The following is a 5,797-nucleotide window of genomic DNA, read 5'->3' as shown; positions in this document are numbered from 1 at the left end:
GTTCCTTGTAAATCTGTCTCACCATGGACTTCTGCTGACAGTGCTTGTCTACTTCATTAACTTCACTTTCCCAGTGAGCACCCAGGATTTTAGGCTATCATAAATAAATCATGTTGTCAAGGTCACCAGATCCTCATCCTGCATACTCAGACCTCATTCAGGGTGAAGAAGGTATATGGAACAAGATGGAAGAAGACACAAATTCAACATAACAGTAATTGTGAAGATACTCCATGATAGAGATCCTGATCAGGAATCTGAAATCCATGCCAACACAGAATACTTTTACTCTGTGTTTAGACTAAAACAGATAATGGATCTACTTTATAAAGCAGTTGGAGTTAAAAATCCTGTGTATTCTAGCATTAGTTTGCTATGGTTAATTGACTTATTGATAAAATAATTCTGTGAGCACTGTTGCATAGGAAATTGAAGTGTTTGAGGACATAGAAAGTTAATTACATCCCTGGAAATTTTAAACTGACCATTTTTAATTTTTAAATGAGAATCTCAGAGATTTGCAGTCTTGACACCTCACTATCCTGGAACATAGCTTCTCCCAGGTGCCTCCTCTATGAGGTTTCTTGATTTCCATAGGTGCATTCTCGTCTATATTTTTTATGTATAAAATTTTTGTCATTGGTTATCCTTGGCACATTTACATACACTACCTTCTAAGATATCACTGATTTTGGAGCTTTTCTTTCACTATGACAAATATGTAACAGAAAATGCTGATAGTGTAGTGGAAAGTGAGAGGCAGGTAGATCTCTGTGAGTTCAAGGCCACTGTTGCATACATAGTTAATTCCAGTACAACCAAAGCTACATAGTGAAACCCTTTCTGAAAGAAAAAGAAAGAAAGAAAGAAAGAAAAAAAGAAAGAAAGAAAGAAAGAAAGAAAGAAAGAAAGAAAGGAAGGAAGGAAGGAAGGGAGAGAGACAGACAGACAAAGTTCTGATGCAAAAGTTTCACATAAGCTGGGCAGTGGTAGCACACGCTTTTAATCCCACCACTCAGGGAGGCAGAGGCAGGCAGAACTCTGTGAGTTTGAGGCCAGCCTGGTCTACAGCGTGAATTACAGGACAGGCTCCAAAGCTACAGAGAAACCCTGTCTCAAAAAAAAACCAACCAACCAAAACAAACAAACAAACAAAAAAGCTTCCACGTGACACTCCACCTTGTCATGACATATCAAGACCACACAGATAATCTGAATCTTCAGTGTAGAGTCAAGAAGTTAGAACAGGGGGCTAGAGAGATGGCTCAGTGGTTAAGAGCATTGCCTCCTCTTCCAAAGGTCCTGAGTTCAATTCCCAGCAACCACATGGTGGCGCACAACCATCTATAATGGGGTCTGGTGCCCTCTTCTGACTGGCAAGCATACACACAGACAGAATATTGTATACATAATAAATAAATATTAAAAAAAAAGAAGTTAGGACAGCTCACCTGTTTCAGCAGAGTCTGAGCCTTCACTGTCTTTTCACAGACACACACATATGAGGGCAGAGACTTTCCATTAGATGTAGGTATAATTAACATCTTGTCTCTTGCCTCCCGTATTAAATGGAAATCCCAAAGAATGTGAAACTAGAATCAACACTGGGATTGGACGGTTTCATGCCTGAATCTCAAGGACTGTGACACCTGGTCTGTGGCCACTGAACTATATCCTGGTCTTATTGGTGGTCTGAATTTAAGTGCCACAGTCAGGGAAAAATTGAGATAACTTTGGAGCAATAAATAACAGAGATATCATGAGGAGAAGGAATGGCTCATGGACATCATTGCCAGAGGGATGCTTACTAAAAATCCATGCTTTGGGACGAGGTCATTCCTGATCTCTGCACTTGAGCCATGAAAGATATGTACATGGATGTCAGTGGGAACCTCAGGGGTTTGTATGATGATAAATATGGAATATAAAAGGAGAAATTCAATGCTATTTTAGGACCTGATGAGTTTTCTGAATACTATAATATACTGACACAGAAAGAAAAAATTCACTGGAAACAACCAAATGAGATCTGTGTGCAATGTCAGTGGAATCTGAGTAGCGCCTGAAGCTTAGAAGAATCTAAGTGAGGAGGGACAAAACTTCATGGAGTTCACAGATGAAGAGGGATATGGTTATGATCTTGATCTCCACGAGTGCTACCTCAACTACATTAACCAGATGGCATCTGAGAAACTGGATTGCATCACATACTTGGTAAATTTGACAAGTTATTTGACATTCCTAAAGGAAGAAAGGCTGCAGAGTATAAGAGATACCTGGAGACACTGTTGGAGTACATCCATTATTGCGCAGAAAGGGAGAAACCCCTTCGGGATATAAATTTGCTCTTTGGGAAGATTAAGACTGGCCCTGAGAATTTTGGGATAATGGTACCTCTCAAGGATGGCTGAAAGAGACAAGTAGTGTCTTGACCCATGCTAGAACCTATCTTGCCTCTCTAAATTCTCCTTCTAGGGGCGGTGGTTGGCTTTCCTGGGTCTGGAAAAGTCGAAATCTGCACCAGTAACTTTATGTATGAATTGTAGTGAGACCTTAGAAGAGCCACTTCAGGCTAAGCAGCACCAATAAGAAGTCACTGGAGTCACTCTATACCACTCTGAGAGCCAAAAGTCCCAAACCAAAGGGCACAAAAAAGACACTGAAAGGAACAAAGACACTGCTTTTCTGGAAGTCCAAATTATGGATACGTGGAGATTTTGGGGGAATAGTGACAGCTCACTCATGAAAATGTACAGCAAAAGTAAGCCGAGACAGAAGAAGAGCAAGAAGAAAGAGAAGAATAAGCCACTGAGAACTGAAGAGAAGATAAAGACAAAGAAATCATTTACAACATCCCAAACCTGCCCTAGGCTGGAATGTCAAACCCATCCCCCACTGTCTATATAATCTTCATGGCCCGAATATCAATTACAACTCTAAGATTTGTGGAAACTACACCTACCAAGTTCCAAAGGCCTTCCAGGGGCACTTTGTTGAATGGTGTCATGCTCTAGGCATGAGGTGTGTGGGTAGCCCAAACACGACTCTCTTTGCAAATATGACAAGAATTGGTGATCCTGTCTCCTTGGGGGCAAAGCTGAACCTGCAAAAGACTTCAGAAGAATGGCAGGCTGAGACATAGGAAGAATATGAAGACTCCAGAGGATATCTTATGAACAGGAAGCTATACTACAATCTGAAATGACAAAACTCTAGTGGCTGGCTTACACAGGCTTCTCTGAGATTTCCTGTTTCCTATTTACTCCAACCAAAGACTCATAAAGACATTTTGCTATGTAATCAGTCTAATGTTCATCTTGTAGAAACATGACATGTTGGCATATTTCAGAATTGAGATGTATTAAAAAGTGTAAACCACTTTTGGGTGGGCTACTCAGTCTAGGGGTTGTAATCCACCCTGCAGTCTGTTATTCCAGGGTCCCGGAGAGGCACTATCTAGAAGATATGAGCTAGGAGACAAGAAGGAGGCTAATCGGGGGTTCCTGTCAAAGCCTCCTTTTATTAGAGATGGGGTACAGCTTATATAAGGTAAGGAGTTGGGGGGTGGGCACAGGGGCCTGGGCTCTTGCCAGGTTCACCTTGGTCACATGGTCCAGGAGGTTACCTTCGGTCAGGTCACCTAGGCCAGAAAGTCACGAGTTGACACACCTAGTTCTCTAGATAGTTTGGAATGTGGGGTGGGTTCCGCTAACAGATAGCTCTCCATTAACAGCCAATTTGGGTGTGGGGTAGGCTCTGTCAATAGAACGATTCCTTACACAATTATGCGTGTGGGGTTTTCTGTAGACTCCCCAGGATGATGGTTCCTGCAATGATTTTAGGAGGAAATGGCTCCTGACAAAAAAGAACTGTGAGAAAATAAAACTAGCCTTTAGTCTGGAAAAAATAAAGACACACACACAGAGAGACACACACAGACACATATATTCTATAACAAAGTGTCTTACTCAATTCCAGGAAGAAGCATTGTATGCTTGCTAAATTTGCATCATAGTAGTAATGTATTAATGTTGTGTATGCAATTCATCTTCTCTTTTCTTGGGTACTGAGGGAAGTTATTTTATCTTAATTTCCAAAGGAATTCATTGGCTCACTACTGACAGGAGAAGATACTCTGGGAAGGAAAGCAGTGACTTAGGAGAACCAACACTGACAAGTGAGATGATGCTCAGTGGTCCCATAGGACCCTCAGGGGAAAATGCATCATTTTCTCAGGATTTCCCAAACTGCCAAGGTAGACTGTAAGAACAAACATGGCCATCATAGCCAGTACCAAAGAGAGTTTCCAGAGAGTTCTACAAACCCTGGGTGACTCACTGGGGATATCTGACCTACCTTTGATCCAAGGTTTGTAATTCATAAGTTGGTAATTTGCTATTTTCTCTGAATTCTTCTTTTCTGTAAGGGACAGCCTCTCTCCCTCCCATCTCTGCAGCTAAACCACTTCAGAAATTCTCTTTCCTCGACTTTCACCCTTTCCAGGCCACAGACCCTCATCTCACACTTCAGATTCTCTCTTAATGACTTAGACACCAGTGCTCAAGGGAGGAAATTTAACTGATTTCATATAAGATAGCAGAATATTTATCATTGTTCATCCCAAGCAGGTAGTAATACTCCCTGAAGTATAGAAAGCTGCAGTTGATGTGCTGCCAGCGTGTCTTGCTCAGTCCGGTCAAGGAACCAGTGGGCAACATTAGTCAGTTCTGGTCTGGGACCAAGTGGACAGTGATGTCTGCATGGATGATGAAGGAAGGGACAATGCCTGTGCTGAAAAGAAGTATGAGCAAAAGAACTTACTGCTCTGTGAGCTTCAGTCACGCGCTCAGTGTGTATCTGCTGCTCTGAAAGCTCTGTGAAGCATCAGTCTGCATCATCCACAAGGTTATCTTCAAGTCAGAAAGATGACAAGTCATGGTAAGGACCCAAGTGCTTTGTAAATAGACAGGATGAAAAAATAAAGGAGACCCATGAGGAGGCTCTGAGAGTGTAGGAACAGCCCTCCCTCATACTCACTAGAAGTTACTGGCTGAGAAAAAGAGTTTCACTTGCAACTATTTTTGGCCTCCATAGAGTATAAAAAAATAAACAGAGAGTGCATGGATTTTAATGACATTTGTTACTGTCTATTATGCCAGTAAATACCTGATTCTTGGTTCAGAACCAAGGTAAAGCAAATCCTGTCACCTGGAGGAGAGATTTGCCCAGTCTGACAGAACAAATGTGAGGACAGCACCGGTGTGATCGGTGTCCTTGCATGAACTGGAATGTGGCTTATACCAGGCTTACTGTGGAAATAGAGAAACTGGGCCATTTTGCAACAGGATCTAAATTGCATTATCAGCACATATCTTCCCTTTTGCTGAAAGGCCTTAAGCATGTACCTCTCACCTACACAAGGAGTTACTAAGTCACCTCAGATCAGGAAGGAGACCCTCAGGTCGGAGTAGTTGCTGTACAATACTGTCCTGCAAACTTAGTTTTCAAGATGGGTGTGATACTGTATTCCTGTAATACCAGCACTCAGGACTCAGACAGTGTTGTAAAGTAGGATCATGCTAGAGGCATTTCTTTCTGATATTATTATAACTTAGGTATTATTATAACTTGGGTATCTTAAAACGTCGAGATAATAATGTAGCCCAAATGTCTCTGCTTTAAAGTTGTGAGCACATTCAGAAGTGGATTTATTCAAAGAGGAAGCTGAGAAATAGGCAGATCTCCCAAGTATCATATCCAGAAATCCCCTTTGCTCCACTGTTTAGGGAAAACATTC

The 5,797-nt window shown here is 41.6% G+C and overlaps 1 pseudogene; it reads left to right on the top strand.

The window, feature by feature from the left end:
* Positions 1-175: 175 nt before the first annotated feature.
* LOC102001346 lies at positions 176-3,205 on the top strand (annotated as a pseudogene).
* Positions 3,206-5,797: the final 2,592 nt, after the last annotated feature.

The sequence above is a fragment of the Microtus ochrogaster genome, unplaced genomic scaffold (genome assembly GCF_000317375.1).
Source record: "Microtus ochrogaster isolate Prairie Vole_2 unplaced genomic scaffold, MicOch1.0 UNK123, whole genome shotgun sequence".
NCBI classification, from domain to species: domain Eukaryota; kingdom Metazoa; phylum Chordata; class Mammalia; order Rodentia; family Cricetidae; genus Microtus; species Microtus ochrogaster.
The sequence above is the reverse complement of the archived record's forward strand: the minus strand, read 5'-3'. Positions and strand labels throughout refer to the sequence as shown.